The 11693-nt window shown below is 50.6% G+C and overlaps 1 non-coding gene across 1 annotated transcript; it reads left to right on the top strand.

Moving 5' to 3' along the window:
• Window positions 1-4867: 4867 nt before the first annotated feature.
• Window positions 4868-5068, top strand: LOC126458711 (U2 spliceosomal RNA). The gene has a single exon (XR_007585701.1). It is a non-coding gene; the product is annotated as a U2 spliceosomal RNA (small nuclear RNA).
• The last annotated feature ends 6625 nt before the right edge of the window (window positions 5069-11693 follow it).

The raw sequence follows: 11693 nt of genomic DNA, 5'->3' as shown, positions 1-11693 counted from the left end.
TCGTAAAACCCACATTCAATAACTGGCTTCGAAAAATTTACAGAGGTTAAAACGCAATTAAATGAATTTCGTTTACTCGCACAGAATGTAAGAAAATACTGCTAGGTACACACTTAAACACTGTTCAGTTGCCAAGTGGCAAGCAAATTAAGAGAGGCACATTAACAAAGCTACCTTTAAACACAATAACGTTAATTAACTTATGTACATAACTTAGCCCATAATAATCCAAGGCTGAGGCGCGGATCCGTTCTTCTTTGTCCCAGAAATATTACAAATACGGTTACTGCATTGTGCAGTTTCCTTCCTCCATCAACTGATAGGTCCAGACCATTAGGACTTTCATAAACAACTTAAATTGCTTGCCCAACAATATGGAGGCAAAGCCGACAAATTACAGGACCCAAGGAGTAGTGCACTAAAACAGACAAAGTTTATAACATTACTTAGGAGCAATAGTTGTTTACGCCGAAAGCTTATATTGCTTAAAGGGGCACTAGATGCATGAGCATTGACACAAGGGTAAACTCCATTATCTGACAAGAATGAAGCAAGCTACCAAATTACCGCCAGTCTCCACTAATAAGGTTCATTGTATGTAAGCATGACGCAGCAAGAGAGCGTTTACAGTTGTGAGTGCTTACAGACTAGATCATGTAATTCAGCTGACCAAGCTATATCACAGTCACATGCAAACGTATGCTTGAGCCTGCTACATTTCTCAGACCTGCAACTAGCACACGCAGTTGCAAGCATTAAGCTCCATACTGAAAGCTTGTGATCCTTCTCCCCACTTTATAAGCAGTCGTTAGAATCAGCTTTGTCCGATGCGCAGCAAGGCTCGCCGTTTTCAACCGTCGGAACTGGTCTCATCTGGCAACGTACACAGTAGTATCAATAGACACGAGGTCCCCACCTCATAGCTCCACGTACCTCTTGAGGGAAGGACAGTCGCAGCTGACCAAGGCAGCAGCAGCCGACTGACTGGAAGAGGGTATCCACACCCCACGTGGACCCACAGCACTCTTCTCTACTACGTCTTGTGACCGCCATCCGCACGCTTATCATTCGTGACCCCGACCTCTCGCAGCTAGTTTGTTTACTCGACCTCACAACACTCGAGCGAACATCTTATTGTCATTGTAAAGCGTTATTTAAACCTCTGATCAAACTACATCTCCAACCCAGTAAAACTACGCTCTCTGAAGGACTTTCTGCGCCTTGGTGCATTTGATGTGGTCTTTCTCCAGGAGGTTTGTGCCCCCTTTCTCTCTGACCTGGTTGGTTATGAGCCACTATATAACATCGACCCTGACGCCAGGCGGGGCACTGCGTTGGTCTACACATCAGAGTTAACTCCATCCAATGTTACAAAACTACCCACTGGTCGCGTTCTTGGGTGTATCATTCGGGATATACTTTTTATTAACATCTATGCTCCTTCAGGAGCTAATCACAGGCATGACAGAACAACACTTGTTACGTCAGAGATCACCCCTTTCTTGACAGCTCGTCGTCTTATTGTGTTTGGTGGAGATTTTAACTGTGTGGTAGCCGATGCTGATCAGGTCCCAACGCCCATGAGGTGTGAAGCACTCGCTACACTCCTCGAGGCGGCTGACCTTAATGATACGTGGCGCCACTTTCATCCCGCCCACACACAATATACTCACATCTACCCCACTGGAGCAAGCCGGATTGACCGTGTTTATGTCTCTGCTGATTTGCTTCCTGCCCTTTGTGCCGTCCAAGTCATTCCTGTGGCCTTTAGTCACCACTGTGCGTACTCTTGCTCCCTGCATATCACGGCCCCAACCCCGATTCCTCGGGGAACCTATTGGAAGATGAATACACTTCATCTCCCAACGCTGGAACTACGCACTCTTGTCACGAAAACATGGCGGGATTGCATCGCTACTGCATCGAAGTACCCTACCACTATAGTTTGGTGGCTCCGCTGTGCGAAGCCGCGGCTGCGACGTGTTATCTAGCAACATGGTCGCGAAGTCGCACACTGGAAGCGATGCACATTAGATTTCTATCAACAATGTCTAAACGATGCACTAACCCTTCACGCTGACAGGTATGACCAGCTACGCATGCGCCTCAACAAAATTAAAGCGACAATCCTTCGCTTCTCTCGGGAGAAGGCCGAGGGGATGGTGGTGAGACGCCGCTCCACATCCCTGATTGAGGGCGAGAGGCCTTGCCTCTGAAAGGAATCACGCAAAGAAGAACACCATTCTACGCCTTAAAAAGGATGATGGTACACGCCTCACAGACCATCGTGAAGTTCTCAAACACCTAACAGACCATTATACGCACCTCTTCCAGGATGATGCGGTAGACGTCGCCGCCCAACGAGAACTTATCGGAGGGGTCCCAACTTCATTGAATCGTCGAGACCGCGACTGTTTAACTGAACCACTCACACTCGCTGACCTCACATCTGTCCTCCGTGCCTGTCCAGGACAAAAATCACCTGGCCCCGATGGTCTCCCTTATGAATTCTACCAACAATTCTGGGACCTGTTAGAAGACCGCTTCTGCAAAATGTGCGAGGAGATTTTTGCTGGTTGCGAACTACCCGCCGAATTTCTAGCTGGACGTATTGCCCTTATTCCAAAGGTCACAGGTCTCTGTCGAGCTAAAGACCTGTGTCCTATCACCATTCTTAACACTGTTTATAAGTTGGTGGCACGAAGCGTCGCCTCTCGTCTTAAACAGGTAATGAATAAGGTACTTTGCCCTACTCAATCATGTGGCGTTTCGAACCGAACCATCTTCACAGCCGCCTCTCTATACCGTGATGCTGTCTTACTCACCGCCGACATTCGAACTCCGGCTGCAATTCTCTCCCTAGATTTCGCCGGTGCCTTTGACAGGGTCTCCCACCTTTACCTGCTAGCCGTTATGTCGCGGATGGGCTTTGGGGAGCGCTTCATCAGAATCATCCGGCACTTCTTGAATGGAGCAAATTCGACAATTGTTGTGAACGGTTGCCGATCACGACCAATTCCTATCAGATGATCAGTCCGACAAGGGTGTCCCTTCGCTATAGCGCTGGCCCCGTACTGCGTGACATCGGACGGATGGTAGATGGTGTCGCTCTCCCAGGCGTCACCTTGCGCAGTGCGGTATACGCGGATGATGTCGGTGTGTTCGTCGAAAACGCTAGGGACATCGATTCACTTCGCCGAATTCTCAACGTTTATGAACAAGCATCCGGTGCCATGTTAAATTCCAACAAAACGGTGCTGATCCCGCTGGGACCACGATCATTGACCATCGAACGCCCATGGTACCGAGTTGTGGGGGAACAACGTATCTTGGGCCTTGAGGTGACTGCCTGTCCGCAGCGCATGTCAACACTAACGTGGAGGCGGCTTCTCACGCGCATCAGAGGACTTTGCGTGAGTCACGCTGATCGACGACTCGACCTCCATCAACGAATCCAACTGATTAATACTTACATCCTATCACGGGCATGGTACGTAGCACAACTCCTTACGCTACCGAAAGAAACCGGCAGAGCCATCTCAAAAGCAGTATATTGGCTCTTGTGGCGGCATGCACTGTTCAAAGTTGTTGCGCGGACTTGTACACTGCCAAAGGTCGACGGGGGCCTTTGACTCATTGACTTTCACCGCAAATGTGCGGCCCTCCTGATACACCGTATCGCCACCTTGCGTGAAACTGACCCAGGTGGGACAACAGCGGTTCTATTCGACCGTTATCGCCCACGATCGGCGCGTGCACCAGTCTGTTTGACACATATTCCGTTCCGGATGACGAAAGTCAAGGACTATTAGCTCAATCAAAGTTATGTCCTAACAGTGGCCACTGACAAGGCACGCACGTCGAAGCGTCTTTACCAGGCTCTTCGAGGCCAGCCCACACCACATAAATTAGAGGACAGACGACCGTCGGTCATCTGGCACCAAGCTTGGGCTAATATCAACAACCCAGCCCTTCCCACGGAAGTTTCGGCGCTATGGTATCGTGTCGTAAACAATTTAATACCCGGTGACGTCGACACCAGAGAGCATCGCCTCTTATGCTCTCACGTCACAGAAGTGTGGTACCTTGCACGTGTGCTCATAGCGCTGATCGGTGGGACGACACCAGACAATGTGTCCACCGACTGGTTCCTTACCCCTGATATTCAAACCCACCCCCGACCAAGACGTAACGCAATGGTGTGGCTCTTGGGCCACACCATTTTCACGATCTACGACCTTTCCCTTACCGATGCTGTCTCTTTCATGGACTACCTGTGGAGCCAGCATCGCCTGGCGGAATCTGATCGGAAATATACGACTACCTTTGCACGATTTCTGAAAGTTGCAATGGTCCATGGTTATCAAAAGGTGTTCCGGGTTGACTAAGGCACCTCGTCCAGGAATTGCCTGGGTTTACCCCTGGATCTTTGTCACTCGGACTTTGCAACTAACTTTGATTTGACTATACCTAAGATTCGACATTGGAAAAATTATTGCCAAACATTATTGAAAAATTAGGAAACACGCCATCATCTTAGAAGATTATTACTTCGTTAATTCTATGGGCGATGGGATTATCTCGCCAGCTTCGTTTTCATTTGTGTGTGCTGCCGTCCCTGTTTTTTAATTTGCCTCCATTTCTGTCTTTATTTATTTCTTCCGTTTTAGTTCTAAAATCACTACTTGCTTCACACCTGCAGAGAGAGGTGTCTTTCTGAGTAATGTGTCGTCGCCCCTGAGGCATGGCAGAGTATGCCCCCGCTTTTATTTTCGTTTTATGGCAAAAAGTCTCGCTACTAACAGCACCCTGCTGTACGTGCTGCGTCGACACCAGAGGATGGCGGCATTTTTGGAGAGGTAAAGTTAGGGCTTTAGGGGAGGAAGAGGCCCAAAAAAGAAAAAGAAGTGTAGTATCTGTTCTTATCAGCTTAATATCTGTACGTCCTGCATCGCAGGACCAGAATATTAAACTCATTTTTGGCTCATGACGGAGTGCTAGTGGCTTGCTCCACCTCTGTCGCGGATTGGCCCGGCATTGCAGTACCGCCGGGATCGGCCCACCTAAAATTAATTAAAACACAGCCTGAAATGGGTTAATATTCTGCAGTGATCAGATATTCCGCTGGTAGCAAAACTTGTCGTAGTTGTCGATATGCCCAGTAGTTAGCTGCTTACACACCACGATTTCTTTTAATTAATTTAAGATTATCTCAAGTATTTTTTTTTTTTTTTTTGCGGTTAGCCGGACCGCTCTTGCAGGCGCGTCGCCGCCGCACGCACGCAGAATGCGTGTGCACACACACGTATGCAGTAGGCGGTGGACGATGTAAGCACTCGGCTAGGTGTAGCTCGCGCCGGTGTATCTCGCGCCGGTCTGGCGCTGCTGTGGGGCGGACTCACGGCTTCTCCACTGCCCTGGCAGCTAGCGGCGTTCAACTGAGAGTCGCAGTTTACTCTTGGACATGGAGGGTAGTACTGGGCTGTTGACGAGTGCTCTCGTGAATTGTCGTTCCTTCCGGCACTTGCTTTTGCGATGTTTTCGACAGTCGCTTGTTGCCATATCGGCTCGTACCACCGTGTGTCACTCCCACAAGTGGAGCGCACACGCTGCAAGCATTTAGGCCCTTCCACTGCGGTTTTTCCTTATCGCTCTTCTCGGTCTTTTGGTTAAGAAGCACCCCGCGGTCGGAGCTGTCCGTTGTGCTCTGTAGTGGGTCGTGAGTCGCGTTTCGTGGTCGTTTCGTTTGTTCTTGGTTTTTCCAGCGTTGATATTTTTGCGGTGAATATGTTGAACCGGTCGAACAGTATTCAATGCGTATTCGACAGAGCAGCGAGACGGCCAACGGCCTTTGAAATACAAGAATGGATATTTGGTGACCTGAAAGTACCGGAAAATGACGTCGACACCTTTCAACTGGATTTTATCTTATTCTCGTTATTCGTGAAATTTCTCGACCAAGAGAAATACGAAAAGTATGGCCTGGCACTCGCGGGCGAACATCCGTTCCGCTACTTCGATGGAACAGTCGGAACAGTGCATATAGTGCCATCTGGCTTTGGGATACGGACTGTGCGGGTATTTAACGTACCCCCTGAGGGTCCCAATGAAGTAATCGGCCGTGTCCTGTCGCGGTATGGCAAGGTGCTTAGCGTCCCGAATGAAAAATGGGGCAGTGCCTACCATTTCCACGGCAACAGCGGAGTCCGTAGTGTTCTTATGGACCTCCGCCAGCACATACCGTCATATTTAAATATTGCGAGTACAAGGGCACAGGTTACCTATATAGGGCAACCACAGACATGCTCCCTCTGTCAATCCACGGAGCATCTACGGGTGGAATGCCCGCGCAAGCGCCCTGTGCAACTGCCGCGGGAACGCACGGAAGGTGACAACCTTGTGCCTCTTCTCAGCGAGATAGTGGCGGGTGCTGCCCACCGAACCGCTGAGAGAACTGACGACTCGACTCCGGGTCCGTCAGGAGAGGTGAAAACGGTACCTAGTGCAACTGTTGACAGCCCTATTGAGATTGTCTCGGACCAGACGCCCGTAGTGGCAGTAACGCCGGCGGCGACTAGTGCTCCTGCTGTGGCCAGTGATGTTGTCACTGTAGAACAGATGGAGGTAGTTCTTCCTACCCCACCCCCACCGGCAGACAACGCCGAGTCCCCCCGGCGTCGTCATAGGTGCAAGAAGGCGAGCCAAGAACAGCAGGCGGAGGAGGAGGGCGTCATACGTCCCCCTCCAGAGAGCAGCAGTGAGGCTGAATCTCAGGCCTCATCAGTTACACGCTCTGTTTCCGCTGACCGCTCGGACGGTATGCGGAAAACAGCTCGCCAATTAGAAGCACTCATTAGTTCATCACGAGATCGGGGAGCAGTCCCCGCAAAACGTAAAAACGATCAGGGTACCAAACAGCCGCTGCAGCGCACTCGCACCCTCTCACATACCGCTGCGACTGAGCCGTCTGCGCCGCCTGGTTCGGACTATCCCGGCGATGGGGGAGGACTGAACTGGGCTGACGACGAAGACGACGAAATGCGTGACTGAGTGGGCTCGTTCCCACATGAGCTGTCTGGTATTTGTGTTTAACATCCGGGGTGAAGTAGCAGGATTACAGTTTCGATCTTTACGCACCTGCTTACATACGACCATGACCTCATCTGACGTTACTTTCTCTGTGTTGTTCTCTGATGCCTGCCATTGACCGTCAGCCGGGAGCCCTCTCCCTTTTAACAGTCAATATCAACTCCATCTCCAACCCAGTAAAACTACGCTCCCTGAAGGACTTTCTGCGCCTTGGTGCATTTGATGTGGTCTTTCTCCAGGAGGTTTGTGCCCCCCTTCTCTCTGACCTGGTTGGCTATGAGCCACTATATAACATCGACCCTAACGCCAGGCGGGGCACTGCGTTGCTATACCGATCAGAGTTAACTCCATCCAATGTTACAAAACTACCCAATGGTCGCGTTCTTGCGTGTATCATTCGGGACGTACTTTTTATTAACATCTATGCTCCTTCAGGAGCTAATCACAGGCATGATAGAACAACACTTTTTACGTCAGAAATCACCCCTTTCTTGACAGCTCGTCGTCTTATCGTGTTTGGCGGAGATTTTAACTGTGTGGTAGCCGATGCTGATCAGGTCCCAACGCCCATGAGGTGTGAAGCACTCGCTACACTCCTCCAGGCGGCTGACCTTAATGATACGTGGCGCCACTTTCATCCCGCCTACACACAATATACTCACATCTACCCCACTGGAGCAAGCCGTATTGACCGTGTTTATGTCTCTGCTGATTTGCTTCCTGCCCTTTGTGCCGTCCAAGTCATTCCTGTGGCCTTTAGTGACCACTGTGCGTACTCTTGCTCCCTGCATATCACGGGCCCAACCCCGATTCCTCGGGGCACCTATTGGAAGATGAATACACTTCGTCTCCCAACGCCAGGACTACGCACTCTAGTCACGAAAACATGGCGGGATTGCATCGCTACTGCATCGAAGTACCCTACCACTATAGTTTGGTGGCTCCGCTGTGCGAAGCCGCGGCTGCGACGTGTTATCCAGCAACATAGTCGCGAAGTCGCACACTGGAAGCGAAGCACATTAGAATTCTATCAACAATTTCTAAACGATGCACTAACCCTTCCTGCTGACAGGTATGACCAGCTACACATGCGCCTCAACAAAATTAAAGCGACAATCCTTCGCTTCTCTCGGGAGAAGGCCGAGGGGATGGTGGTGAGGTGCCGCTCCTCATCCCTGATTGAGGGCGAGAGGCCATCCAGCTATCACCTTGCCTCTGAAAGGAATCACGCAAAGAAGAACACCATTCTACGCCTTATAACAGACGATGGTACGCGCCTCACAGACCATCGTGCAGTTCTCAAACACCTAACAGACCATTATACGCACCTCTTCCAGGATGATGCGGTAGACATCGCCGCCCAACGAGAACTTATCGGTGGGGTCCCAACTTCTTTGAATCGTCGAGACCGCGACTGTTTAACTGAACCACTCACACTCGCTGACCTCACATCTGTCCTCCGTGCCTGTCCAGGACAAAAATCACCTGGCCCCGATGGTCTCCCTTATGAATTCTACCAACAATTCTGGGACCTGTTAGGAGACCGCTTCTGCAAAATGTGCGAGGAGATTTTTGCTGGTTGCGAACTACCCGCCGAATTTCTAGCTGGACATATTGCCCTCATTCCAAAGGTCACAGGTCTCTGTCGAGCTAAAGACCTGCGTCCTATCACCATTCTTAACACTGATTATAAGTTGGTGGCGCGAAGCGTAGCCTCTCGTCTTAAACAGGTAATGAATAAGGTACTTTGCCCTACTCAATCATGTGGCGTTTCGAACCGAACCATCTTCACAGCCGCCTCTCTATACCGTGATGCTGTCTTACTCACCGCCGACCCTCGAACCCCGGCTGCATTTCTCTCCCTAGATTTCGCCGGTACCTTTGACAGGGTCTCCCAACCTTACCTGCTGGCAGTTATGTCGCGGATGGGCTTTGGGGAGCGCTTCATAAGAATCATCCGGCACTTCTTGGATGGAGCAAATTCCACAGTTGTTGTGAACGGTTGCCGATCACGACCAATTCCTATCAGACGATCAGTCCGACAAGGGTGTCCCTTGTCAATGTATTTGTTCGCTATAGCGCTGGACCCCATGCTGCGTGACATCGGACGGATGGTAGATGGTGTCGCTCTCCCTGGCGTCAACTTCCGGAGTGCGGCATACGCGAATGATGTCGGTGTGTTCGTCGCAAACTCTAGGGACATCGATTCAGTTCGCCGAGTTCACAACGTTTATGAACAAGCATCCGGTGCCATGTTAAACTCCAACAAAATAGTGCTGATCCCGCTAGGATCACGATCATTGACCATCGAACGCCCATGGTACCGAGTTGTGGGGGAACAACGTTTCTTGGGCCTTGAGGTGACTGCCCGTCCGCAGCGCATGTCAACACTAACGTGGAGGCGGCTTCTCACGCGCATCAGAGGACTTTGCGTGAGTCACGCTGATCGACGACTCGACCTCCACCAACGAATCCAACTGATTCATACTTACATCCTATCACGGGCATGGTACGTAGCACAACTCCTTACGCTACCGAAAGAAACCGGCAGAGCCATCTCAAAATCAGTCTATTGGCTCTTGTGGCGGCATGCACTGTTCAAAGTTGATGCGCGGAGTTGTACACTGCCAAAGGTCGACGGGGGTCTTGGACTCATTGACTTTCCCCGCAAATGTGCGGCCCTCCTGATTCACCGTATCGCCACCCTGCGTGGAACTGACCCAGGTGGGACAACAGCGGTTCTATTCGACCGTTATCGCCCACGATCGGCGCGTGCACTAGTCTGTTTGACACATATTCCGTTCCGGATGACGACAGTCAAGGACTATTACCTCAGTCAAAGTTATGTCCTAACAGTGGCTACTGACAAGGCACGCACGTTGAAGCGCCTTTACCAGGCTCTTCGAGGCAAGCCCACGCCACATAAATTAGAGGATAGACGACCGTCAGTCATCTGGCACCAAGCTTGGGCCAATATCAACAACCCAGCCCTTCCCACGGAAGTTTCAGCTCTATGGTATCGTCTCGTAAACAATTTAATACCCACTAATCATCACTTGGCGGGCATCCGCCTACGGCCATCGGCTGCTTGCAGCCGATGTGGTGACGTCGACACCAGAGAGCATCGCCACTTATGCTCCCACGTCACAGTAGTGTGGGACCTTGCACGTGTGCTCATAGCGCTGATCGGTGAGACGACACCAGACAATGTGTCCACCGACTGGTTCCTTACCCCTGATATTCAAGCCCACCCCCGGCCAAGACGTAACGCAATGGTGTGGCTCTTGGGCCACACCATTTTCACGATCTACGACCTTTCCCTCACCGATGCTGTCTCTTTCATGGACTACCTGTGGAGCCAGCATCGCCTGGTGGAATCTGATCGGAAATATACGACTACCTTTGCACGATTTCTGAAAGTTGCAATGGTCCATGGCTATCAAAAGGTGTTCCGGGTTGGCTAAGGCACCTCGTCCAGGAATTGCCTGGGTTTACCCCTGGATCTTTGTCACTCGGACTTTGCAACTAACTTTGATTTGACTATACCTAAGATTCGACATTGGAAAAATTATTGCCAGACATTATTGGAAAATTAGGAAACACGCCATCATCTTAGAGGATTATTACTTCGTTAACTCTATGGGAGATGGGATTATCTCGCCAGTTTCGTTTTCATTTGTGTGTGCTGCCCTCCCTGTTTTTTAATTTGCCTTCATTTCTGTCTTTATTTATTTCTTCCTTTTTAGTTCTAAAATCACCACTTGCTTCACACCTGCAGAGAGAGGTGTCTTTCTGAGTCATGTGTCGTCGCCCCTGAGGCATGGCAGAGTATGCCCCCGCTTTTATTTTCGTTTTATGGCAAACAGTCTCGCTACTAACAGCACCCTGCTGTACGTGCTGCGTCGACACCAGAGGAAGGCGGCATTTTTGGAGAGGTAAAGTTAGGGCTACAGGGGAGGAAGGAGGCCCAAAAAAATAAAAAAAAAGTGTAGTATCTGTTCTTATCAGCTTAATGCTGGCAAGGTCGGATACAAAACACTAGATATGCGATGTATTTTCTTTAGTCATTGGTCACCCAATGCCCGATTATGACGAAGCTGCAGCAGGCTCCGGAACGTGGCCAGTCTTGCTGTGAGGGCAGCAACTGCTGGTGCTACTGCCGGACTCGCCCTGCGTTGAATACTTCTCCCTCGTTTTCTCCCGATTTTGACTGAGGGTTGCGAGGTGCTCAGGCCCCATCTGCCGCCTGTTCGATAGAGGTGTAGCGATCCGAAGCGAGGCAGATGCAGATCGGTCTCGTGTGTGTCCAGCCTTCGCTGTTGACACCGGCGGCGCAGTGGTAGTGCCATATGAGCCATGACATATGAGCCTTCACTCTGCTGGCTTTCCTTTCTTTTTCCCCCGGCCAGCTACGTCTGGGCTTCCACCGGGGTTGAACACAAGCTTATGACACTCTCCATATTGGCCAGAACAATTCTCTGGGTCACACCAAGATCGTATATTCCTGAGATAATTCTTAGTTACGTCTGCCCGAAGTGTGACGCTCCGGTGAATGGCAGGCGCCGTCGAGCAACGCCTTCGCGGCAGTTTCCAATTCCTACCGA

Source organism: Schistocerca serialis, chromosome 2 (genome assembly GCF_023864345.2).
Source record: "Schistocerca serialis cubense isolate TAMUIC-IGC-003099 chromosome 2, iqSchSeri2.2, whole genome shotgun sequence".
NCBI classification, from domain to species: domain Eukaryota; kingdom Metazoa; phylum Arthropoda; class Insecta; order Orthoptera; family Acrididae; genus Schistocerca; species Schistocerca serialis.
Note: the sequence above shows the minus strand (reverse complement) of the source record. Positions and strands in the feature narration are given on the sequence as shown.